The sequence below is a fragment of the Capricornis sumatraensis genome, chromosome 2, assembly GCF_032405125.1.
Source record: "Capricornis sumatraensis isolate serow.1 chromosome 2, serow.2, whole genome shotgun sequence".
NCBI lineage: Eukaryota > Metazoa > Chordata > Mammalia > Artiodactyla > Bovidae > Capricornis > Capricornis sumatraensis.
The window spans coordinates 160,007,845-160,035,371 of record NC_091070.1 but is presented as its reverse complement, the minus strand read 5'-3'; the positions used below and the strand labels follow the sequence as shown (position 1 = coordinate 160,035,371).

Genomic DNA, 27,527 nt, shown 5'->3' with positions numbered 1-27,527 from the left:
AAAAATAAAATTTTAAAATTTAGTTGATTTACAGTATTGTGTTAGTTTCAGGTGTACGGCAAAGTGATTTAGCTATATATGTATAGATTTTCAGATAATTTTCCACTATAATTATTACAAGATATTACAACACATTTCCCTGTGTTATACAATATGTATGTTTCTTCAGTTCAGTTGCTCAGTCATGTCCGACTCTTCGCAACCCCATGGACTGCAACACGCCAGGCTTCCTTGTCCATTACCAACTCCTGGGGCTTACTCAAACTCATGTCTATTGAGTTGGTGATGTCATCCAAGCATCTCATCCTCTGTCAACCCCTTCTCCTCCTGCCTTTAATCTTTCCCAGCATCAGGTCTTTTCCAGTGAGTCAGTTCTTCGCATCAGGTGGCCAAAGTATTGGAGTTTCAGCTTCAGCATCAGTTCTTCCTATGAATATTCAGGACTGATTGCCTTTAGGATGGACTGGTTGGATCTCCTTGCAGTCCAAGGGACTCTCAAGAGTCTTCTCCAACACCACAGTTCAAAAGCATCAATTCTTCTGTGCTCAGCACTCTTTATAGTCCAATTCTCACATCCATACATGACTATTGGAAAAACCATAGCTTTGACTGGACAGACCTTTGTCAGCAAAGTAATGTCTCTGCTCTTTAATATGCTGTCTAGGTTGGTCATAACTTTCCTTCCAAGGAGTAAGCGTCTTTTAATTTCATGGCTGCAATCACCATCTCTAGTGATTTTGGAGCCCCCCAAAATAAAGTCTGTCACTGTTTCCATTGTTTCCCCCACCTGTTTGCCAAGAAGTGATGGGACTGGATACCATGATCTTCGTTTTCTGAATGTTGAGTTTTCAGCCAACTTTTTCACTCTCCTCTTTCACTTTCATAAAGAGGCTCTTTAGTTCTTCTTCACTTTCTGCCATAAGGGTGGTGTCATCTGCAGATCTGAGGTTATTGATATTTCTCCTGGCAATCCTGATTCCAGCTTGTGCTTCATCTAGCCCTGCATGTCTCATGATGTACTCTGCATATAAGTTAAATTAGCAAGGTGACAATATACAGCCTTGACGTACTCCTTCCCCAATTTGGAACCAGTTTGTTGTTCCACGTCAGGTCCTAATGTTGCTTCTTGACCTGCATACAGATTTCTCAAGAGGCAGGTTAGGTGGTCTGGTATTCCCATCTCTTTCAGAATTTTCCATACTTGTTGTGATCCACACAGTCCAAGGCTTCAGTGGAGTCAATGAAACAGAAGTAGATGTTTTTCTGGAACTCTCTTGCTTTTTCATTGATCCAACGGATGTTGGCAATTTGATCTCTGGTTCCTCTGCCTTCTCTAAATCCAGCTTGAACATCTGGAAGTTCACAGTTCACAGACTACTGAAGCCCGGCTTGGAGAATTTTGAGCATTATTTTACTAGCTTGTGAGATGAGTGCAGTTGTGAGGTAGTCTGAGCATTCTTTGGCATTTCCTTTCCTAGGGATTGGAATGAAAATTGACCTTTTCCAGTCCTGTAGTCACTGCTGAGTTTTACAAATTTGCTGACATATTGAGTCCAGCACTTTCACAGCATCATCTTTCAGGATTTGAAGGAGCTCAACTGGAATTCCATCACCTCCACTAGCTTTGTTTGTAGTGATGCTTCCTAAGGCCCACTTCACTTCACATTCCAGGATATCTGGCTCTAGGTGAGTGATCACACCATCATGATTATCTGGGTCATGAAGATATTTTTTGTACAGTTCATGGGAATATCAGACCACCTGATCTCCCTCTTGAGAAACCTGTATGCAGGTCAGGAAGCAACAGTTAGAACTGGACATGGAACAACAGACTGGTTCCAAATAGGAAAAGGAGTATGTCAAGGCTGTGTACTGTCACCCTGCTTATTTAACTTCTATGCAGAGTACATCATGAGAAATGCTGGACTGGAAGAAGCACAAGCTGGAATCAAGACTGCTGGGAGAAAATATCAATAACCTCAGATATGCAGATGATACCACCCTTCTGACAGAAAGTGAAGAGGAACTAAAAAACCTCTTGATGAAAGTGAAAGAGGAGAGTGAAAAAGTTGGCTTAAAGCTCAACATGCAAAAAACTAAAATCATGACATCTGGTCCCATCACTTCATGGCAAATAGATGGGGCAGTGGAAACCATGACAGACTTTATTTTGGGGGGCTCCAAAATCACTAGAGATGGTGATTGCAGCCATGAAATTAAAAGGTGCTTACTCCTTGGAAGCAAAGTTATGACCAACTTAGATAGCATATTGAAAAGCAGAGACATTACTTTGCCAACAAAGGTCCATCTAGTCAAAGCTATCTTTTATCCAGTAGTCATGCATGGATGTGAAAGTTGGACTATAAAGAAAGCTGGGCACCAAAGAATTGATGCTTTTGAACTGTGGTGTTGGAGAAGACTCTTGAGAGTCCTTTGGACTGCAAGGAGATCCAACCAGCCCATCCTAAAGGAGATCAGTCCTGGGTGTTCATTGGAAGGACTGATATTGAAGCTGAAACTCCAATACTTTGGCCAGTTGATGTGAAGAGCTGACTCATTGGAAAAGACTCTGATGCTGGGAAAGAGTGAGGACAGGAGGAGAAGGAGACAACAGAGGATGAGGTGGTTGGATGGCATCAGCGACTCAATGGACATGAGTTTGGGTAGGCTCATGGACAGGGAGGCCTGGAGTACTGAAGTTCATGGGGTTGCAGAGTTGGAGACGACTGAACGACTGAATTGAACTGAACTGAATGGTCTAGTGGCTTTCCCTACTTTCTTCAACTTAAGTCTGAATTTGACAATAAGGAGTTCATGATCTGAGCCATAGTCAGCTCCTGGTCTTGTTTTTGCTGACTGCATAGAGCTTCTCCATCTTTGGCTACAAAGAATATAATCAACCTGATTTCAGTACTGACCATCTGGGTTACACAATAAATCCTTGTTGCTTATATTTTATTTTTTATTATTTATTTATATTTGGCTGTGCTGGGTCTTTGTTACTGAGCTGCCTTTTCTCTAGTTGCAGCAAGCAGGGGCTACCCTCTAGTTGTGATTCACAGGCTCTCATTGTGGTGGCTTCTCTTCTTGTGGAGCATGGGCTCTAGGGCTCATGGGCTACAGTAGTTGCAGCTCTGGCTCTAGAGCATAGGCTCAGTATTTGTGGTTCACAGGCTTAGCTGCTCTGTGGCACGTGGGATCCACCCGGATCAGGGATGGAACCTGTGTCTCCTTCATTGGCAGGTGGATTCTTTACCACTGAATCACCCAGGGAAGCCCAGGAATGATTTTAAAAGGTAATTTTAAATGAAAAAGGTAACTATTTAAATTCTATAGCTTTAGAATTCTATAACTTGTTTCAGCAGGAATTGAAATCCTACTCCATCTAAAGTAAGCCTGCAGGCACCCAGGGCTTTGTAGGCTGTGCCAGTGGTGAGGACTGAGGATTTCCCTTCTCCTGCTCTATCAGTGTCTTATTAATTCAGTCTTAGAGATAAAGGCACTGACGAGGTATGCCAGGGAGATTAGAGTTACAGCTGAATTAAATAACAAGTCAACTAGAGTCATGAGTTTTGCTTGTAAAATCAACTCTCAATTATTCCCTATGTGGGTTACTATTTGTTAGATTTTCCACAAGGAATGTTAATATCAGGCTGACTTTCTCATGCTATCAGCATTCTCTCAAAGCGACAGCCTATCCGCCCCCTCCCCCCCCGCCCCTTGTGAGTGCCTCTCAAGGGAAAGTCATTTTACATGCCACTCACCTAAAGCAAATCATAATTAGGAAGGGAAATTAGGTTAGGAATGCTGTGCATCCCCAGGACAAATAAACTATTCATTCAAAAATTTTGAATCATTAGTACCAGAGTCCTGCTTCCTATAATAGGGAAAAAATGGTTGCTGGTAGAACTGTACCTTTCTTTAAGACAGATGATATTTTGGAAGCAGGGAAAAACTGAGTCCTGCTTCCTATAATAGGGAAAAACTGGTTGCTGGTAGAATTGTACCTTTCCTTAAAACAGATGTTATTTTGGAAGCATACTTCTAAAAGTCTAATCCAGAACTCTGGGTGACCCAATAATCTGCATTTTCACAAGTGGGTTCTAGAGAACAACGGGGCATGTTTAGGGCCTTCATTGTATTCTAAGAAGTAGATTCAAGGAGCATTCTTCCAGTTGTTGCTTATCTTTTTTTCAGTTCCCCCTCCCTTCCAAACCAACGTTGTGTAACAGGAAAATCAAAATGGCATCAGTATTGCCAACAGAGCTGTCTAAAATAGAGGTGGGAGGCCATCAAGGAAGAGTGACTGACATATGTCTCAGCCCAGATGGGGCTTCCCCAGTGGCTCAGCAGTAAAGAATCATCCTGCAATGCAGGAGTTGCAGGAGATACAGGTTCGATTGCTGTCAAGAAGATCCCTTGGAGTAAGGGCATAGCAACCCACTCCAGTATTTTTGCCTGGAGAATCCCATGGACAGAGGAGCCTGGCAGGCTATAGTGCATAGAGTGCCAGAGCCAGACACGACTGAAGTGACTTAGCACCCGTGCATGCACAGCCCAGATGAAATCTGAACTTCAATCACTATTGTCTTAACATAGGCATCCAGAACATCTTCCCAATGATCCAGAAACTCAAAATACTTATTTGACCCTTATCCTAAAATAACTCATGACAGCTTATCCATTAAGGATAAATACTTCCTTTCTTGTGTCATAGTTAATCATAATTCCTGCCAGACAATTTTAACAATTTTGTGGCTTTTGCCTTATAAGCCCCTGACTCTCTTTCCAGGAACACTCTTGTTTTTACCAAATCTGTGTCTCCTGAACTGCAAATCTTAAGACCCCAAATAAAGTTCTTTGTTCTTTGCAGCCTTGATACTGATTATTATTTGACATTTGATGTTTTAACTTAATGAAAAGTAAATTACAGGAAACACTTCCAATCTCAGGATAAAAAGTAGAATTTTTTAAAAGTTGAACATTCAAAATACTATAAAATCCATTGAGGCCAGTTATGATTTTTCTTCTATTATGTATGAGCGAAGAGAGTTTAAACCTGTATTCTTGACTAAATATGCTATCCATTTATTTCCCTTGATTAGTGATTTTTTTCATTTTTTAAAACCCAAAGCTCTTTCTTCAAAAAATCTTATTTAGGATCCCAATTTTTAAACAGATAAAACAAGGCTACTCTGGTTGAAATAAGAATGGAGGCTCAGAGCCACTTTTATGCTCATCACTTAGCAACCTGCAGATCCCAGAAAAACTTCTGTGCAACCCTAGGGTTCTGTAAGCAGTGGTTTGTTCCACTGCTCAACATACTCTTAATTTTATTATTGGATCAAGACAATCTTCAGAGAAATACATATTTGAAAAGTGATTTGGGCCTTCATATAATTGTCAGACTTCCCAGATAGCACTAGCGGTAAAGAATCCGCCTGCCAAGGCAGGAGACACAAGAGACACAGGTTCGATCCCTGGGTCGGAAAGAACTCCTAGAGAAGGAAATGACAACCCACTCCAGTATTCTTGCCTGGAAAATTCCATGGACAGAGGAGCCTGGCAGGCTACAGTCCCTGGGGTCACAGAGTCAGACATGACCGAGCACACATACACAGAACTGTCTGAAAGTATAGAATTAAATTTATTCAAATTGCATTGTTACACTATTTTTTAATTAAAATATATTTACTTAAAAAGTAACCCAAGGATCAAGAGTTATATTTAGTATAATGGCCAAAAGCATAGACTTTGGAACTGGATTGACCACGTTTCAAATCCCAGCCTTTTCATTTATTAACCACATGACCTCAAGCAAGTTACTTGACTTCCCTATGCCTTTGCAAAACAGGAGATGAGGGCAGTAATACTATCTACCTCAGAAAACACGGTATTAACATGCTATATATAAATGAGAAATAAATGAATTCTAGTTTATAAAGCAATCAGAAGAATGCTATAAAATGCAATAAAGTGAACAGTCAGAAAATTCCTTTCTGTAGCCTCAGTATTAAGAAAATTTCTTTTACCCCAAAATATGTATTTTTATACATATACTGTGATTCTTATAAATGAATACTTCATTGTGGCAAAAATACGAAGATATGTCTCCACTTCTCCCTCTAAGGCCCATGGGAGAAAAATTAGATAACTTCTCACTGAAACTATGCAAAGCCCCAGAGTATTTTTAAAGTAATCCACATACCTACTACTAGGTCAAAGCTGACACATAAGTATATAAAACCTATTACTCTCTTTGGGCTACAAGTACTCTTTCCATTACACCACCCTGCGTTCTAGGTGAAAGGAACCACAAGCCCAGAGAAATGAATACAGAGTATGTTTATAAAATAGTAAATATAAGAAAATAGCATAGGTTTTTATTTATCAAAAATTTATATTAACTTATTATGTATCATTAATTTAAAATATTAATATTAAATAATATAAACTTCATAATAGTATATGGGAAAACAATGGAAACAGTGACAGACTTTACTTTCTTGGGCTCCAAAATCACTGCAGATGTTGACTGCAGCCAAGAAATTAAAAGGCACTTGCTTCTTAAAAGAAAAGCAATGACAAACCTAGATAGCACATTAAAAAGCACAAACATTACTTTGCCAACAAAGGTCTGTATTCTCAAAGTATGGTTTTTCCAAAAATCATGTATGGATGTGAGAGCTGGACCATAAAAAAGGCTGAATGCTGAAGAATTGATGCTTTTGAATTGTGATGCTGGAGAAGACCTTGATAGTCCCTTGGACAGCAAGGAGATCAAACCAGTCAGTCGTAAAGGAAATCAACCCCAAATATTCATTGGAAGGATGGATGCTGAAGCTGAAGCTCCAATACCTTGGCCATCTGATGCGAAGAGCCAATTAGAAAAGACCCAGATGCTGGGAAAGACTAAGGGCACGAGGAAATGGGGGCGACAGAGGATGAGATGGTTGGATGGCATTACCAACTCAATGGACATGAGTTTGAGCAAATTCTGAGAGATACTGAAGGATAGAGAAGCCTGGCATGCTGAAGTCGTTAGAGTCACAAAGAGACAGACATGACTGGGCGACTGACCAACAACAAAATGTGTTGAATACTTCTTCAGTAGGTACTCTATTGAATATTTTACACATATTCTGTCATTTAATTTTCACAACAGATCTTTGGAGCCAATAAAATTATGATTCCCATTTTACAGATAAGGTAATTAAGAGTTGGAGAGATTAAGCAATGACACATAGTTAGTAAGTATCAGGGTTAGGACTCAAACCAGTTTTACCTGACTCCAAACCTATGTTCTAAACTGCTCACAAAACATGACTTCATGTGACATACATGAAAAACAGGAATGAAGAAAAGAAAACTAATATAAGACATGTTGCAAAGAAGGAATCCATGGAGTTCAGCAACTGTTCCAATGTATTAGAGAAAGGGAGGGAGTTAAAGATGACTCATGTCTGAAGTGTGAGTAACATGGAGAATAGGGACAGTGTTCAAAGAGAGAAGTCAAGAAGAGCTGGCTTCTGGCAGCGTGATGAGTTCATGCGTAAACAGCACTCCTTCCAGAGCAGGAAGCAGTGTGTACAGCAGTGTTACTATTTTCACATTCGCTTATGCTACTCAGCCATCAGACTTTCCAAAAGCCTAGGCAGAGGCTAGACTGGAACTCCTACTTCTTGACAGTCTGAACAGATTTTTCTATCCTCCTTTACTATTTGAACAATAAGCATGATTTTAAAAGTGGTCAGAAGAAAAAGGAATTAAAGAAAGGTGCTAATTTCTTAAGGAATGGGTAGTCTTTTTCTCTAGAAGTTAAAGCAATGAACACATTCTTCTGCACAACAGCCACCAGTATTTTGGCAAGAGCTATACAGGGAATATCAAAATGGGCAGTGCCATCTCAGCAGAAATAGAAGTTCCACTTTTTGTGAAAACTTCTGTTTCTTCCACAGCCACCACCATGACTACCCCCACCAACATCACAAGATAAGAGGAAATTTTTCTGAGAAAAAAAAATTCATGATTGACAAAAAGAAATGTTAGGTTTCTGCTTTTAATTAGTTGTTGACTTAGACTGACTTTTCTGTGCTTACCAAGTTCCCTCCTCTACAGAGGAGGTTGTAGGTGGTAGGTTGTTTAGATTTTATTTAGCTCAGTCTTCACTTTGACTGAACTGATGCTACAGTTCTGTCCAATGTTTTATATTCCATTATTCAAAAAGGTGGAGAGGACAGACCAAACAATATTAAAGCTGAAAGTACTGCTACTGTTTATTTTGTACAATTCCTTCAGTTTATTAGCAAACAAAAAAACGAAGCACAGGGTCTTGATTCAGCTGGTCAGCAACAAAGTCCACTCTAGAACTGAGCTACTGATTCACAATTCTGGGCTTTACCCAATGCACCACTGTGTCTTTTCTAACCAGCTGGTTTAGAAATATTCACCTTGGGACTTCCCTGGTGGTTCAGTGGTTAACACACCATGCTTTCAAAGCAGGGGACATCGGTTCAATCCCTGGCCAGGGAGCGAAGATCCCACATGCTGTGTAACACGACTGAAAAAAAAATATTCACCTTGGATGAACTCAGAGTGAGTCACAGGGAAAAAAACAAACAAAAAATACAAGGCCTCACTGACTGGAGAGAGATTTATGTGTAGGACTTAAGGTTCTAATAAAATGAAATCTCATAACACTTCACTTGAGACATAAAAAAAACTGTGTTATGTGCTGTTTATAGCACAGTATAATAGCAAAGTCTTCAGACAGAATCTCCGGTCTCACCACAGCAGACACAGCATACCCTCAGAAAACCTGTTCCTGTGACTACAAAAGGAAAGAGATGGTACCTTTCTACCTGGGAGTGCCCACAACAAAATCTGCAGTTGGTTCCCACTTTGACTTTGCTGCTAGAAAAGGGGAAAAAAAAAAAAAAGACAATGTTCTGAACTAGGCATACAGCAACATCCCAGGTCCCCATCTTCAATTCTCTTTTTCTTTACTGCTGACCTTTAGAAGGATACAGAAATACTGTTGTAAATAGAAAACTCAAAAATGGAAACTCTAGTGAGAGTCAGCTGGCACTGGTGAAGAAGCTGTGTGCAGAAGTACATGCTGTCTGCACCAGGGGCTGGCTCTGCTCACAATCTCTGTGGTGAGCTGTAAAGCTTAATACAACCATCTGGTGGACACCCTGGAATTCCACAGAGATAGGCACTAAATGAACACAGAAAAGACTTATAAAGCTAATTCATTGTGTTTATGGATCAGAATCTTTTTACCATCTAGACAAGAGTGAAAATGAAAAAATGAAATTAACTGCTTCCCCCTTTTGAGGTAAAAGCAATCTGGAAAACAAAATAACTGCCCACTCTGAACATAAAGGAACATATCTCCTCTGACACTTGCGTGCCTCAAGTCTTCCAAAGGGTTCTTTTCTTAATGATGGGCTTTATGCCGTTTACAACCCCAGATCCGATATACTTAGTATATCTCTTACTCTAAAACAAACTTTTTTAAAAAGTTGCACTAATATTCATTTATTTATTCATTTATCAACAAATTTTTATGAGTGTCTCTGATGTGCCAGGCACTATTTCGGGTGCTATGGATATAGCAATGGATAAACTAAATTCCTGTCATGGAACTTATATTGTTTGAAATCTCTCCCTAGATGTTTGTTGGATCAATGAATGATAAATAATACTGGGGGTAGCCTGTGAGAATTAGGTGAATTAGAGCATAAAATGTGCTCAGTTGCTCAGTCGTGTCCAACTCTTTGAAACCCCATGGACTGTACCCCACCAGGCTCCTCTGTCCATGGGATTTTTCATGCAAGAATACTGAAGTGAGTTGCCATTTCCTCCTCCAGGGGATCTTCCAGACCCAGGGATCGAACCCCCATCTCCTGCATTGGCAGGCAGATTCTTTGCCACTGTGCCACTTAGGAAGCCCAGTATAGAGATGGGCTGTGAGCTATATAAAACCTAAGATTAAAAAATATATACATATATATTTTTTAAATTAATCCTTGAATTTCATCTCATTCCCATTCAACTCTCTCTTTAGGTTTGGCTAGACTGCTATAACATAAAATAGAAACAATTCCTAAGAAGTATTTCTCCCAAGACACTGAGCATAAAATAGCAACAAAGGAAAAAGAGGTCCTTATAAACAGAAAAGAAAATAGAACCTCGTAATGATCACCCTCATCCAGTGAAGTCCTACATGCTTCTACAAGCATCAGTTTTTTTAAAATCCAGTGAATCTCAAAGACCAGCACTAAGATAAGTAACAACCTGGTCGAAAACTTACTTCAAGGAGGTTCAGAAATGACCTTCCACAGCCTGGACTTTGGGGTTCCATGTTGGTTAAGTTCATCTGAACCAGTGGACTACTGCTGACCTCCAGTCGGTGGCATCTTAATTTTCAGTGTCCTGGGTGGTGCAGCCAGTGGAGGGATGGGTCAGACAAACTCAAGTGTTTCATAATGTAGTCAGGCACAGAGCAGGTCCTTTGCCTCTGGGAAGTAAAGTTATGAGGATAAAAGCTTATGACGGAAATCACTTCAAGCATCAAGGAATGTTAACAAACAGGGCAACATAGACAATAAAGCCTACGTAATTATTACAACAAATCTCCAAAGAAAGGCCATCACTGGATGAAGCTATCTCTCACTCTACCCTCCTAAGCTCACCAAATGAAAGAAGTTTATTATTACATCAGGAAAAGTTTTTTTTTTAAAAAAATACCAAAGCACATAATATTTGCTACCAAAAATAATGCTACCTTCATCTCAGGGTAGTTTCTCCTTAGAAGGCAAACCTAAAATAAAAGGAATGAACTAGGTTTTATTTGCCCTCACTCTTGTACAAAGTAACATAAATATTACTATTGGCTATATTCATATCCAAGAAAAGAGCTGAAGTCAAACAACAGTTTTCAAATAATACCAAAGAAATGCAGGTTAACAAAAATCCTTAAAAAAAAACCCCAAAATATAAGCATGAACAAGAATATAAAACAACTTGATGAGGTCCAGAGTACAAGTTGCTTCCATCCTGAGGAGAGAATTAAGAGGCAGTCTCAAATCCGGATTTGCTCTCTGGATCATCCTCTCAGGCGGAAGGACAGCTTCATTACCAGTAATGATAAAGCAGTTAGAAGCAGTTCTTAATGAGAGGAACCCAAGTAATGATGAGCAGTAGATAAAATACATGTACTGAAAGAACATGCACAAAACCAGTATTATTTTTGTGAAGTGTCTCGTATCAGAAAGACTTGGGGAGGGGGAGATAGATGCGGTGGGGGTGGGGGCAGGAAGCAGATGTAAAATGAGGAGAGGAAGCATAAGCGACACTTGTAAAAATGGTTGTTACCTAATTCTAATCTTTTGCTTTTTAAAACTTTCAAAATATTTGGAGTATAGGTTCTCTTCTTCTTCTCTTTCAAGTTCTCATTCTTTTTTCCAGTTTCCTTTAATGGCTTTTTCTCCCCTTGGGGCCTTTTCCTTTTTCTTTGTCTCCATCTCCTCCATACTGCTAAGCTCCGAGGGTCTGTGGTTAAGAAAGGGATGATGTGAGAAGAGAGAATGAGAGTGTGACCAGAATTAGAGACTGAAGCGTTTACCTCCCTTACGCCCTAGTTCTACAAGGATGTCTATATAACCTGGTAAACACGATCGCAGAACATGGCAGAAATGAAGACTTAGGAAAGAAAGTCCACCATTATAAAGTCCAGTCATGAAACACGCTCAAACATGCACAGTCATCTGCTGCACTTCCATACATTCCACCATCTGGGTTTGATATTACACAAAAGCATAATAGGAAGCGTTGACTGCCAGAAGGTGTGCATGAAAGAGATGACTAAGAACAACACCTCACCAGTGACCGAAGTCCAGTGTTTAAGATGGACAGGTTGTTGTCCATACATTCTTGGAAAGCCAAGAAGTGTGGCTTTCCAGAGCTGTTTCAGATGATTTTGTACTTTAAAATGCATGAAAATTGTTCCTCTTGTGAAATAGGCATAATCACTGCTGGCATTACAGGGACTTAAAAGGGCCACTACGTACCCAGAAAAACAACCCAAATACATCTAATAATAAATGTTTACCCTCCTTCCACGAGTGAAGTATAAAATGAAACAAAATACACGAACAGAAAAAATAAAGAATGCTAATGAAGGTATCTTGAAAGGTAACCACCAGGGGCTTCCCAGGTAGGGCTACTGGTAAAGAACCCATCTGCTAATGCAGGGGACATGAGACTTGGGTTCGATCCCTGGGTTGGGAAGATCCCCTGGAGGAGGGCATGGCAACTCATTCCAGTATTCTTGCCTGGAGAATCCCATGGAGAGGAGCCTGGTGGGCTACAGTCCATAGTGTCACACAGAGTTGGACACAACTGAAGCGACAGCATGCACATCATTATTTTTATTATTAAGCTACTGAAATATTTTGAAGTGTTAATTGCCTTTCTTTTCCTTCTCTGTGTCTTTTTATTTTTCTTCCCCTTTCAACTTGCTTCCCAATTCAGGCACATAGAAATGATACATTTATTGCCTCCAAGTAGTTTTGAGACAAGACAGAAAGTGGAAAACGGCAGCAAATCATTTTCATCATTCTTCCAGGATCTTAAGGGAATACAGTGGTTTTGTGAAGGGGACATATGTTTCTTGCTGAAGACTGAAAAAGTGTCTTGGCTAAAAATAAAAAGGGAAGAAGACTGTCATAAATAGATTTCCTCTGATCTAGGTTGGCGGCTGAGGGGAGGAGAGAGAGAGGCAGAGGCTTGCGATTCTGAGAGCAAAGTAGACCTGAGCCCATGTCCTACCAGAATACTAGTGCACCAGCAAGACCCAGAGAGAAAAGGCTGCCTGCTGTGTCTGGGCTGGGAGAGCACAACAACCTAAGTACAAAATTTTCAGCTAAAGTCCGCAGATAAAGGTAAAGCAGATCATTCCCACAGGTGATGTATAAATTAGGGCTTTTAGCTTGGCAGCATATCGCACCTGGTTTGAGCAAGAAAAGAATGTATTACCTTAAAAGTGGGATTTATTGGAGGTTATAAGGAAGTTCAGGCTTTCCAGATGGTGCTAGTGGTAAAGAACCTGCCTACCAATGCAGGAGAATGAGAGATGTGGGTTCAATTTCTGGTTTGGGAAGATCTGGAGGAGGGCATGGCAACCCACTCCAGTATTCTTGCCTGGAGAATCCCATGGACAGAGGAGTCTGGCAGGCCACAGTTCATAGGGTCACAAACAGTCTGACACAACTGAACTGACTTAGCATGCATGCATGCACAGAGGGAAGTTCAAGGAACCAAAGGCAATTTGGGAAGATCTAGCTTCAGAAGAGGAAGATTGAAGTAATTTTGATGACCTGAGTAACAGGAAGTACAGGCTTCCTTCAGGGTGCTGACACCAAGTTCATCAGCTACAATTTTTTCCCATCCTGAGTCACTCCTCACAAATTTTAAATTCCAGGAAGAGCTGGATGAAACTTACTTAGATCCCTTTTCAGCTAAGGAGGGTAGAATAATTTGTCTGATACTTGCAGGAGCTGGTAGGTATTGGAAGGTTTAACTCCTGAAAGAAAATTTAACTGCTATTACAAAAAATGACAGAAAGAATGGATGCTGGGCAGGCATAAATAATATATGCCAACTATAGGTGCCAACTTTATATATACATAAATCTCATATGGTTGATCACTTTTTTAAAAAAAGTATTTATTTATTTGATTGTACTGGGTCTTAGACTGGGCATGAAGGATCTAGTTCCCTGACCAGGGATGGAACCTGGGCCCCCTGTGTTGGGAGTATGGAGTCTCAGCCACTGGACCACCAGTGAAGTCCCCATGTTGATTACTTTTTGATACACTATTCATGTGTAATAATCAACTGGAAAAAGCTGAGGTTCAATTTTTTTTGAGTATTCATCATGTCACTCTCCTGTTTACAACTATTTACTGATCCTTCATTCTCTTCAATTTCTTTATATTCTTCCAGTCCTTGCCTATCCCTCCAGCTTCATCCTCAGTCCCCTTCCTTAATACTAAGGGACATGCAGTTCCTTGAATACATTATCTTATTTCATATTCACAAGTTTTTATACATGCTACTCCCATTGCTTGGAATGATCATCCCTATTCCTTGTCTGCCTGCAGAATCCACTCACCCAAATCAAACATTTCCTCTTTAGGGATATCTTTTTCTCCCTAATATTCTTTCTCCATCACTTCTCTTTATCATGTTATCCCCAAATAAAGTCATTTTTCTATTGCAATTATTTGCTCATATATTTGCCTCACCTCTAGATACATGAGCTTTTAGGAGTAGTTTCTGAATAAATAGTTGTTGAATTGGGACTTCCTTGGTGGTCCAGTGGTTAAGACTTTGCCTTCCAATGCAGGGGACTTGGGTTCAATACCTGGCTAGGGAGCTAAGATCCCACATGCTTCAAGGTCAAAAAACCACAACACAAAACAGAAGCAATATTGTAACAAATTCAACAAAGACTTAAAAAAAATGATCCACACACACACAAAAAATCTTAAAAAAAAAACTTGTTGAATATATTAGTGAATTTTCCAATCATATACCAATATTCACCCAGGGCTCACACTGCTTGGAGTTATATACAGGAGATATAGTAGGGATTCATACAGAATGTTTACTACCACATTAATTCCCTGTTAGGGGTATGCAGTGGGGAAGGAAAAGTGTTATAGGCAAGACATAGGTTTTCATTAGAATCTCTGAATATTCACTATTCCTTAATTCCCATGTCTACCTGCAAGCACAATGCACCATTTCCTGCCTATTTTATTTGCTGATATTAATTTTGCAAATTTTATTTGTCTTCATTTCATTTCTGTAATGGTAAAGTTCATATTCCAAATTATTTATAAATTACTAATGAAATACTGGTTTTACATTTCACTGCACGGCACTGTCCCCTAAGAGCAAGGGTGCAGGAGCCAGATTGCCTGGGTGTGCATCCTGGCACTGGTCAGGTGACTCTGGGCCAGAATATTCGAACTCTGTGCCTCAGGCACCTAATCGATAAAAGTAAGGTCCGTAATAGTACCCAACCCATTGAATCATTGAGAGGGTTAAACAGGTCACAGATGTAAAGCACTTAGAACACTGGTTGACAGGTAAAAAGTGCTAAATAAATGTTAGCCACCATTCTTATTGAAACAAAATGTATACCCTACCACAGTATCATTTTTCATCGTTAAAATAATACAGTACCTGAGAAGTATAATTACAGAAAGCATTCAGAAAACATGAATTTGTTTCTATCACAGTAGGATTCAGGTTTTTTGTAATAATCAGGACACAAGAAACAGTTCAAAACCACTGCAATTCAAAACCACCCTTAGTTCTATTTGCAATTTTTTAAGGAATCTCCACACTGTTCTCCATAGTGGCTGTACTAGTTTGCATTCCCACCAACAGTGTAAGAGGGTTCCCTTTTCTCCACACCCTCTCCAGCATTTATTGCTTGTAGACTTTTGGATCGCAGCCATTCTGACTGGGGTGAAGTGGTACCTCACTGTGGTCTTGATTTGCATTTCTCTAATAATAATAATAATGAGTGATGTTGAGCATCTTTTCATGTGTTTGTTAGCCATCCGTATGTCTTCTTTGGAGAAATGTCTATTTAGTTCTTTGGCCCATTTTTTGATTGGGTCGTTTATTTTTCTGGAATTGAGCTGCATACGTTGCCTGTATATTTTTGAGATTAGTTGTTTGTCAGTTGCTTCATTTGCTATTATTTTCTCCCATTCAGAAGGCTGTCTTTTCACCTTGCTTATATTTTCCTTTGTTGTGCAGAAGCTTTTAATTTTAATTAGATCCCATTTGTTTATTTTTACTTTTATTTCCAGAATTCTGGGAGGTGGATCATAGAGGATCCTGCTGTGATTTATGTCTGAGAGTGTTTTGCCTATGTTCTCCTCTAGGAGTTTTATAGTTTCTGGTCTTACATTTAGATCTTTAATCCATTTTGAGTTTATTTTTGTGTGGTGTTAGAAAGTGATCTAGTTTCATTCTTTTACAAGTGGTTGACCAGTTTTCCCAGCACCACTTGTTAAAGAGATTGTCTTTTCTCCATTGTATATTCTTGCCTCCTTTGTCAAAGATAAGGTGTCCATATGTGTGTGGATTTATCTCTGGGCTTTCTGCCTTATGACCCAGCAATCCCACTGCTGGGCATACACACCAAGGAAACCAGAATAGAAAGAGACACATGTACCCCAATGTTCATCGCAGCACTGTTTATAATAGCCAGGACATGGAAACAACCTCGATGTCCATCAGCAGATGAATGGATGAGAAAGCTGTGGTACATATACACAATGGAGTATTACTCAGCCATTAAAAAGAATACATTTGAATCAGTTCTAATGAGATGAATGAAACTGGAGCCGATTATACAGAGTGAAGTAAGCCAGAAAGAAAAACACCAATACAGTATACTAACACATATATATGGAATTTAGAAAGATCGTAATGATGACCCTGTATGTGAGACAGCAAAAGAGACACAGATGTGTAGAGTGGACTTTTGGACTCTGATGGAGAGGGTGGGATGATTTGGGAGAATGGCATTGAAACATGTATACTATCATGTAAGAAAAGAATCGCCAGTCTATGTTTGATGCAGGATACAGGATGTTTGGGGTTGTTGTGCGGGGATGATCCAGAGAGATGATATGGGGTGGGAGGTGGGGGGGGGGGTTGATGTTTGGGAACTCATGTACACCCGTGGTGGATTCATGTCAGTATATGGCAAAACCAATACAGTATTGTAAAATAAAAGTTAAAAAAAAAAAAAAAAAAACCACCCTTAGGAGCTAATGAATGAATGGGGGAAATAGTGTAATATGTGGGTGTGCTAATTCACCTCAGCCGTGTCTGACTCTTTGTTGATCCCATGGGTTGTAGCCTGCCAGGCTCCTCTGTCCATGGGATTCTCCAGGCAAGAATACTGAAGTGAGTTACCATGCCCTCGGGGGATCTTCCTGACCCAGGGATTGAACTTGCGTCTCCTGCACTGGCAGACGGATTCTTTACCACCAGGAAAGCCATGTTAATTTGAAATACAATATTAAATAGATGACATATTTTATTAGCTATGTACAGTACATTAGGTGCATCTTCATTTTGTACAATGCAAGAAGGCACTAAATCTCCCCATGAATGGTGTGAAAGTAAAATCTTATTCAGGCATTAAAAAAAAAAATTTTATTTATTTGTTTACTTTTGGCTATACTGGGTCTTCGATGCTGCACGGACTTTTTTCTAGTTGCGAAGTGTGGGAGCTACTGTCTAGTTGTGGAACTCCATGGGTTTCTCTTTGTGGTGGCTTCTCTTGTTGTGCAGCACGGGCTCCAGGGCATGCGGGTTTCAGTAGGTGCTGCACATTAACTCACTAGTTGTGGCTCCCAGGTTCCATAGCTGTGGTGCGTGGGCTTAGTTGCTCTACTGCCACGTGGGATCTTCCCAGACCAGAATCGAAACTGTGTCTCCTTCACTGGCAGGCAGATTTCTTACCACTGAGCCACCAGAGAAGCCCCTTATTCAGGTCTTTGAAAACTATTTTGTTCCTGAGGAAGAAATCTGGAAGAGAAATTTTCCTGGCTTCTGACCAATAATTTTGTTATTGTGTCACTCAAATAATTTTCAATTTATTATGTCAGGAAAGCATAAAGATAATTCTTTCCCACTTTTTACAACTGGGAACCCCTGAGGTTAAATCTCTTTTTAGTTACAAATATGGGAAAGTGAAAATGAAATGTGTCGGACTCTTTGAGACCCCATGGCCTGTAGCCTACCAGTCTTCTCAGTCTATGGAATTTTTCAGGCAAGAATACTGGAGTGGGTTGCCATTTCCTTCTCCAGGGGATCTTCCCGACCCAGGGATGGAACCCGGGTCTCCCACATTGCAGGCAGACACTTTACCGTCTGAGCCATCAGGGAAGATATGGGAAACAATACATCAAATATATATATATATATTTTATATATATATATATTTGATATATATATATGTAAAATCTTGCTTAAATTCATTTTGCCAAAATTCTATCATCTCCACAAGAGAAAACATGGTTTGAAATAATTAAATGAAAAACAAATATTGCTTTCACATTCACTGTTTCAAACTTCATGCATCTGCCTCTATTACAGGATCCACATTTGACTTCATCAAGGGCTTTGTTCCTGAGAATTCACTGCAGAGTTAAGAAAAGAAAATGAGTTATATGCAGCTGTATGGGGTTGTGTTCAGTTAATCATTTACTCTAAGTCATATGGACCGAAAGGCATGACCCATGGTAAATTAAAAGAGCAATGGACTAATAATTCATAGCTTAATCTGGATGCTGTTTTAAATCTCTTTGAATTTCCATTTTCCCACTGGAAAAATGGTGAAAATGCCTGCCTTGCATCTACTTACAGGAATTTTAAGAGGACTGAGATGCTCTATCAGAAATACTTTGAAACTATCTAAGGTTAGTTGTATCATAATTCCTAGTATTTTAAAACAGCTTTTGTTTTTATTTTACATAGATACTAGTAAGGAAGACTGGGGAGGTAATGGTTCCTTCTATTACAAGCCTTTTTTAGAATTTCTTAACACGTATCAACGACCAGAACAAGATAATATTTGTGATCCTTACTTTAAAAAACAAAACACAATTTTCAAAAAGCACAAAAGTTAAGACTGATAACTTTCTGCTCAGCTCAAAATTTATTTTAGAAATGATAACTTCACAACGAACTATTCACCTTCAGTCTTAAGCGTATTTCATAGGGAAGATTTAAATTTCTGATATTCTGGTTCCTACTGATGAATTCTCCATTTTGACAAGTTTTGATGAAGTCTATTCACTCTAGACAATTTATGCAAACCTAACTTGAATAGCTGATTTTTACTTTATCCCCTTGAGTTCCTAGAACTGCCCTGATTAAATTTTAAAATATAATTACAGGTAGCACACTGAGTCAGTCAGTTAGTCAGAGAAATCTGAGCTCTGAAAGCCTACTTCCTGCACCACACTGCCTTAAGTGCTCTGGAGGAGGGCGGGGGTGGATGAGAACAGTCATCATGAAATGATTTAAGGATTATTATTAACACAACAGATCACCAAGTACTCAAGTGGAAACTCTACACAGAAGTTCAAGAAATGGAGACTAAAAGAAGCACCTTTCCGGCTTTAACTGCCTGTCCTATATATTTAGTAAATGTGTTTTGTGGCTGCTAGTAGCTTTACTGGCATCCCAACAAAATAAATTAAACAACGTTGGTCTACTTAACAAATGGGCAGTCTGGGTTGGTGGAGAGCAGTTCTTTAATTTATTTTACCTGGTAATACTGCTACAGCTTTACTAAGTGAAGGGTCAGGGAGACATTAAAAAAAAAAAAACTTTTTATTCTGGAATAATGTTAGATTTACAGAATGTTGCAAAAATAATACAGAGTGTTCCAATATGCCATTACCCAGTTTCCCTAAATGTTAATATTTTACATTGCCATAGTACATTTTTCAAAACTAAGAACCAACATTGGAATATCACTATTGACTAAACTGTGGAATTTATTCTAATTTCATTTATTTACACTAATACCTTTTTATGTTTCAGGATTCAATCCTTATACCCTACATTGCATTTAATAGGAGTGTCTAATGTCTTACTGCTGAGATTTAAAAAATCAACTGTTTCTGGGCAATGAGGCTAATCAGTCAAAATATTAATGTGCAGCAGTAATAAAAACAAATTGAGTGTTCAAGAGCCACCTGGGCACACCATAGTGTCAAATTCTTAACCTTAGCAAAATGTATGATTCTGTAGGTAGCCATTAACCTCTTTTATTTACCTAAAGATGATTGTATCAAGAAAAGCTCTACCATCATTTCTAGAGGGCTCTTGGTCATTGTTGTTTGGTTTTTGTTTTGGGGTCTTTTTTTTTTTTTTGTATATCCATGAGAACGTTTTGATAAGATTATTCTTTTGCTATCACTTAGTGTAGACAACTAGATTTTCCAAACGAAGACATGAGAAGGGGCTCACTTGGGTTCCAGTTAAGGAAACATACCTTAGATACTGGAGAAATAAAACCTTAAGTAGTCTGCTAAACATGTATCGGGGGCTTCCCTGATGGCTCAGTGGTAGAGAATCCCCTTGCCAATGCAAGAGACATGGGTTTGATCCCTGGGTAGGGAAGATCCCCTGGAGGAGGATCCCTTGGAGGTGGTTGCCACCCACTCCAGTATTCTTGCCTGGGAGAATCCCATAGACAGAGGAGCCTATAGGGCTACAGTCCAGGAAACCTCAAAGAGTTGTACACAACTTAGCAACTGAACAAAAACAGAACATGTATTAGAAGATAATTATGAGTCAAGACCAATGGGTCTCTAACTTGGGCATGCACAAGGATTACCAGAGGGCTTGTTAAAATACAGATTTCTGAGTTCCATCCCCAGAGCATCCAACTCAGAGGGTCTGGGCTAGCCCAGGCATTTGCATACTAACAAGTTCACAGGTGATGTGGATGCTGCTGGTCCTGGAAATATACTTTGGGAATTACTTTTGTTGATAGTTGCATGAAAGAAAAATAAAGCCATTTTGTTCTGATGAGGTAAGTATAATCATAGGTCCTTGGATTTATCTGCTACCTACCAGTTCGATAAGGGATCTGTTAAATTTCATTTCATGTCTGTGCAAGGACTAAGTTAGAAAAATAACACAAAGATATGAGCTTTCCACAGCAGTTCTCACAAGTCTATCTTCCCTTCAATCAATTCAATCATTTTTAAAATATTTGTTGACAATAATAAATTATTATAAACCCACCATAAGTTTTTGGCCTGAAACAAGGGCTCTGATTGATCAATGAAACTTAAAAGGGTTGGGGGATGAAACACATCTTCAGCAGTGTTTCTGAAACTTTGCTGTGTTTATGGATCGCCTAAGGATCTTTCAGGTGGTCTAGGTGTGGACCCTGAGATTCTGCATTTCTATCAAGCTTCCAGATGATGCATTGCTGCTGGGCCATGGATCATACTTCAGGTTAGGTATATGCCTTTTGATGATTTTAGCAAATACAAGAATCTTGGAACTTCCTAGCAATGCTCTGTCATAGAAATAGTTCTTTGGGTGCCTGATTCACTTTGCTGTACAGCAGAAAGTAATACAACAATGTAAAGCACCTATCAGTTCAGTTCAGTTCAGTCACTCAGTCGACTCTTTGCGACCCCATGAATTGCAGCAAGCCAGACCTCCCTGTCCATCACCAACCCCCAGAGTACACTCAAACTCACGTCCATCAAGTGGCCAAAGTACTGGAGTTTCAGCTTTAGCATCATTCCTTCCAAAGAACACCCAGGACTGATCTCCTTCAGAATGTACTGGTTGGATCTCCTTGCAGTCCAAGGGACTCTCAAGTCTTCTCCAACACCACAGTTCAAAAGCATCAATTCTTCGGTGCTCAGCTTTCTTCACAGTCCAACTCTCACATCCATACATGACCACTGGAAAAACCATAGCCTTGACTAGACAGACCTTTGTTGGCAAAGTAATGTCTCTGCTTTTGAATATGCTATCTAGGTTGGTCATAACTTTCCTTCCAAGGAGTACTCTAATTTAAAAAGAAAGAAAGAAAGAAAAAAAAAAAAAAAAACAAAGAAATAATGCCTTTGACTAAGGCACGTTTCGGAATACACAAATCTACATCCTGAACCCAAGTCTTTAGAATAAAGGGATAATTGTAGGGAAACTAAGTCAACAAAATCTCCCTGGAGTGCACTGGTACATGGTGGAAACTTCTTGAATCTGGTCACTTACTGAGGGGTCTTTTATCTTTAATCTATACTTTTTTACCCTAATCTAGTAAGTAGGAGTGACCTAGGGAAAAAATACAGAGGAGTATAATCCAGTTCTGCAATTTCTGCCTAGGTCACTGCCATGAATGCTCATCTCATGAACATGTCTTCAGTTCCTGAGACTGTTCTTCCATCTCCTTAACTCTCGATGTCTCAGAGGTCCTCCTGGCTCTTATGATGGAATTTCCAGGAAAGCTACTGACTTTTGTTATTTCCCCTAAATGAAGTTTTAGCCAATGGCCAACAATATATAAGACCTTATCAGACCTTATCATCCCTTTTAGAATATAAAGGGATAAAGGATAAGAAGTCTTTTATATCTATTTCATCTGGTTGCTATAGAGAAAAAAAAAGGAAGCTTCAGAAAAATTGAAAGGTTTGCTGATTGCCTCAAGAAGAGGAGGACTGGCTAGGAGAACGTATTCTTTTCCATACTGGGTTGGAAGAGAAACCTTAGTCAGAATCAACTAATACTATACACTGTGGCTCTCCCAAGATGCTGCCTGAGGATCCATCACAGCTGGGATGGTAGCATGCCTCCTGAACAAGTGAATAGGGTAGAAGGACCCCTACAAAGCCCCCCTCAGACTGCATCTATAAGTACACTCCCAGAATATATTCAGGTGAATGAAAAGGTGTCTCTAGCTAACTAACAGTGGCAGTGGTATAGTCAGGCAACCTTCAGGGGTCCACAGATGAAAAAAGGTAACAGTGAGGTGGCCTAGCCCTGGGTAGTATACATCAACAAACGGCCCTCACTACTCACAAGTCTCCTAATTCAGTTTCTATCCCTGAATTGCATTATGGGCACTACCATCAGTAACCTGGAGCCAAAAGAAACCCCTGTTCAACAAAAGCAGAACTTCAGAAAACTGTTCACTACTGTAAGCTTGACAACTTACTAGTACCAGAAGACTTCTCTGATGAGACTAGTAGTGATTTCAACATTGTGACTTTTCTGATACTGTATAGTGTGTCAACCTATAGAAGAAATGCATAACTCAAGTGAACCAATATTTTTCAGATGACCAATGAATGCATGTTACAAAATCATGCATCAGTAAAAGATCCATTCAAATGCAAAACAGACCAATAGATTTTAAGGTAATAGAACATAGAGAGCTTGTTGACATGATTTTAGATTATACAGTACAATTAATCTTTAAAATTCAGGGTCTTCCTGATAGCTCAGTTGGTAAAGAATCCTCCTACAATGCAGGAGACCCTGGTTCCATTCCTGGGTTGGGAAGACTGCTGGAGAAGGGATAGGCTACCCACACTGGTATTCTTGGGCTTCCCTGTGGCTCAGCTGGTACAGAATCCACCTGCAATGCGGGAGACCTGGGTTTGATCCTTGGGTTGGGAAGATCCTCTGGAGAAGGGACAGGCTATCCGCTCTAGTACTCTGGCCTGGAAAATTTCATGGACTACACAGTCCATGGGGTTGCAAAGAGCTGGACACAACTGAGCGACTTTCATTTACTTTCAATCTTCAAAAAACTTACTAGTCAAATATTAATGTAATATCAAAAAGAACATTCTTGGTTATCTGCTAAAGTTCTTAAACACTCCTCCCTTTTCCAATCACAGACCTGTTTGAGGCCAGATTTTTCATTATATTCTTTAACCAAAATGGTATGTCACAATATGTTAAACACAGACATTAGATACAAATGTAGTACCTCCCATTAAGTCAGACATAAAAGAGATTTGCAAAGCATGTAAAATGTCACTTCTCATTGGCCTTTTTGTTTGGAAAAATATATTTTCATAAAGTGTGTATATTACACATAATTGGTTTATTATCATTATTTTTAAATAAATTTTTCCTAAGAAAACTAAAGAAATTAAAATTTTCTACATGGTAAATATTGATAGATATAAAGCATATAAACAAATGTTCTTTGGAGTCCCCAATAGTTCTTTTTAAGCTTTTTATTTAAAAAATTTTTTCCCAATAATTTTTAAGGATAAAAGCTTGAAAATTGCTACCCTAAGCTATGGGTTTCCCTTGTGGCTCAGCTGGTAAAGAATCCGCCCACAATGTGAGAGACCTGGGTTTGATTCCTGGGTTGGGAAGATCCCCTGGAGAAGGAAAAGGCTAACCACTTCAGTATTCTGGCCTGAAGAATTCCATGGACTGTACAGTCCATGGGGTAGCAAGGAGTCAGACACAACAGTGACTTTCACTCCATTTCACTTCAGCCTAAGCTAAGGGCTATGCTTCCATCAACTTTTTTTTAATATTGTGTCTGATAATTATACAGAATACTTGCTATATTTTGTTTGTGAAATGGTAACAGTAGAAAATATTTTACGTCACATTGTAATTCTATGATAATGGAAAATTAGAACATAAAGGTGGGGGAAAATAAACAGTATTGGTTGTAAACAACTGATATTTGTATCTCTGGTTTGGGTGATCTAATCACAACACATGGGTTAACATCTATGGAAAATATATTCTGAGCTACCACAAGTGACTTGCAAATACACCTAATCTGGTTCTTTGAAGAAGATGTGAGAAGAAATTTGGTCTTGATTATAAAACATGGTAATGGTCATAAAACCTCTCACACTCTGGGGATTTGATTCTGTACTTGGGCTCTCCCCACTGGAGTTCTTTGAGGACAAGGAGTTGCTTTTTGTTTTTTAATTCTATAAATACATATACTAAAAAAAGCCAGAGGATCTCGCATTAAGTATGACTTAATAAATATTTGTTGAATGAATCAATCTACAGAATACTCAATACTTAGATATACAAAAGTCATGCCAGGATGATTTTTAAATTATATTTATGCTTGCTCCACAGTCAGAAATATCATCCAGAGGCATTGAATACATTACAAAAATATAAATAAAATCTTTTGTGATGAACTCAAACAACAAGAAATCACTTTAGGAGATGATATTTTAGTGAAACTGGATTTTTATTGTGGTGTTTTCCTGGTAAGGATCAGAAACATTTCTGATATGGTGGAACTACATGCACTCTGCGAAATTAGCAGGCAGAAAAAAGAAAAAAAAATCAACCCTGTTTATGCCAACAGCCCATCTTAATGCTAAGGATAAGACTACTCAGAAAATAAAGTGAGGACTGTCCTTCCATCCAACACTATCATGGCCGAGTTTAGTGTCTACTGGAAAAATGTTAAAAGTCTCAAGGAAATTATTACAACCTATAAAGACTTACTTCTGGAAGAAAACTGTTGGTTTTCTAATATATTTCTGGTTTCTGGAAAGGCCAGGATATGCATTATGCCTATTTCATAGTGTGGAGTACATAGAGATGACAGTATTAACCATACAATTAATCTCCAGGTTTTCAGTATTTCAGAAGTTCTCATACTTGAGTACTCTAATTCAGTTTTGGGTAGGAGTGTGTGTGGCTCTAATATCGCCTCACAAAGTTGTATTCATTCTACTCATTGACTTTTTTAACTTCTTTCAAAGGAGAGCTGACATCCTGAGAGTTGTACTGACACTGTGAATTCTTGTAATAACTTCTCTACCATCTTCATTAGTCACTAAGACAATTTAAGGTATACAATAACCAAAAAAGAGGCTTCTCAAACTTCTACGAGATAAGTAATTTAATTGCCAAAAACAGGTCTTGGATACCAGAGAAATATTCACAGATGAAAAACTAGCTCTGTAATAGTTCTATTGTCCTGTCAAAAGAAAATCTGGAGAGCTTTACTTGATATAAGCATTTTATTAAGCAAGAAACACTGCTCAAAACAGGGAAATTTTGAGCTGAAACGTGGTTAGAAGCTCAGCATGCAAAGTGACAGCTGAGTTTAAAAAGCATGAATGAGGAAGCATGTGTGTGTGTGTGCTGTGTGTGTGACTGGTTACTAGAAACTTAGTCTTTATATGGTAGCAGCACTGTGTAAGCTTAACTGTCTATAGCAATTTGCTGGGAAGCTTTAAGGTCATACTGACCTGAAAAAAGCTGTTTTAGTTTTAGATCAGAGTTAGACTTTGGGCAAATCTGGACAGTTTAAAAGTTTTAGTTATATAATTATGAGTGTTTGGTCTAACAGTATATTCAAAATGAGGCTTCTATTTTGGTTTTTCTTTAACCAATAACAAACTGAATGGCATAATTCAAGCTCAGAGAGCATTAATTTATTACTTTGTGTTTCTTAAAGAGTTATAGCACATTGTAAACAAAAAATTTTTCATCCCTAAACCTGGTATTTCTTTTTCTTCATGCAATAAGACTAATATTTTGTACTTTTGGAATGGTTTATGTTATGTAAAGAGCTTAAGTCATATTGTAAACATAGAACAAATTTTCTCAGCAGAATCTTAGGTTATATTTGTTTGGATCACTGAACTCATCTGGTGTCCATGTGTTGTATTCCAGGGTATTCTGGAATATCGTGTATATTTTTATTCTCATATATCAAGTAAAAAAAGTTATTAACTATCAAAATTAAATGTGTTATTTTAAAATAATGTATACTCTATTAGGAGTAGGCCTTGCAAATAATAAACAATAGAGCAGTTACTGAAAAGAAATGCATGGAAGAAATGGACCTCAAACTAAGAAGCATTGAACATCGAACACTACTGAATACTTACACTAGAATTCTGTTTTATCTTCTTCCAAACTGTAAGCTACCTGAGGGCAAGCATGATGTCTTTCTTCCTCAACAATGTTTAGTTTAGCCTCTAGATCTAGAAGTAATAAAAATAACTAGTTAGCATTTATTGCACATGTATGTTTCTTTAATGTAAATTATCTGAAGAAACTACTACTGAGTCACTTCAGTCGTGTCCAACTCTGTGCGACCCCATAGACGGCAGACCACCAGGCTCCCCCGTCCCTGGGGTTCTCCGAAGAAACTATGTGGTAATATTAGCCCAGTTAACAGATGAAGAAAATGAGGCTCAGAGAGATTATTGATTTAACTGAGATTTTATAGCACCTATGTGATTGAATCAAAATCTAAACACAGATCTGAACACAGAGCCCACTGTTTCCATCATACTTGCTGTCCCTATTCATTTGAGTAGTATTAAACACTTTTGCTGAATTGGTCAACACTTCTGTGATTTCTTCCAGGTAAGAATTCTATTCTGATCATATAAATCATTTTATTCAACTCATACAACTATCGCTACAACAAGCAAGGAAGGCAACAAACAATGAAGGCAGCCTCTATAAACAGCTTTTGTATGGCACCTCTAAATAAATAAAGACAGTTATTCACTTCAGGATTATTTTATTTTTACAAGGAAAGAATGTACTATATGTAGAGAGACAGAAAATATTAAGACTAGAAGAGACTTCCAAAATATTTCAGTCTGTTTTTTAGATAAAGGTTGGTCTATCTCCTCCTGCTGCCCCCCCCACCTCAATTACAATCTGATTATTCCTCTTTAAATAAGCCAAGTAATATTTTTATGACTGCTTGAAGCCAAACCTGTAGGCTAGTGACTTTTTAGCTCCACACTATTTTTTCCTTTTTATTGTATTGTATAATTCAAATCCAGTTTTGGATCTAAGCAGACAGGTTTTGTTTTCTAATCACAATTCTGGACTTGTAGCTTGGTAGAAGGTTTTGGTGGGGTTTGTATTCTAAACTACAGTTTTGATATCTTTAACATCCAGTT

General features: G+C 38.7%; 1 pseudogene; it reads right to left on the bottom strand.

The window, feature by feature from the left end:
* LOC138069901 (mitochondrial transcription rescue factor 1 pseudogene) overlaps positions 1 to 25,159 on the bottom strand; it is a 31,408-nt pseudogene extending 6,249 nt beyond the window's left edge.
* Between the last annotated feature and the right edge of the window lie 2,368 nt (positions 25,160 to 27,527).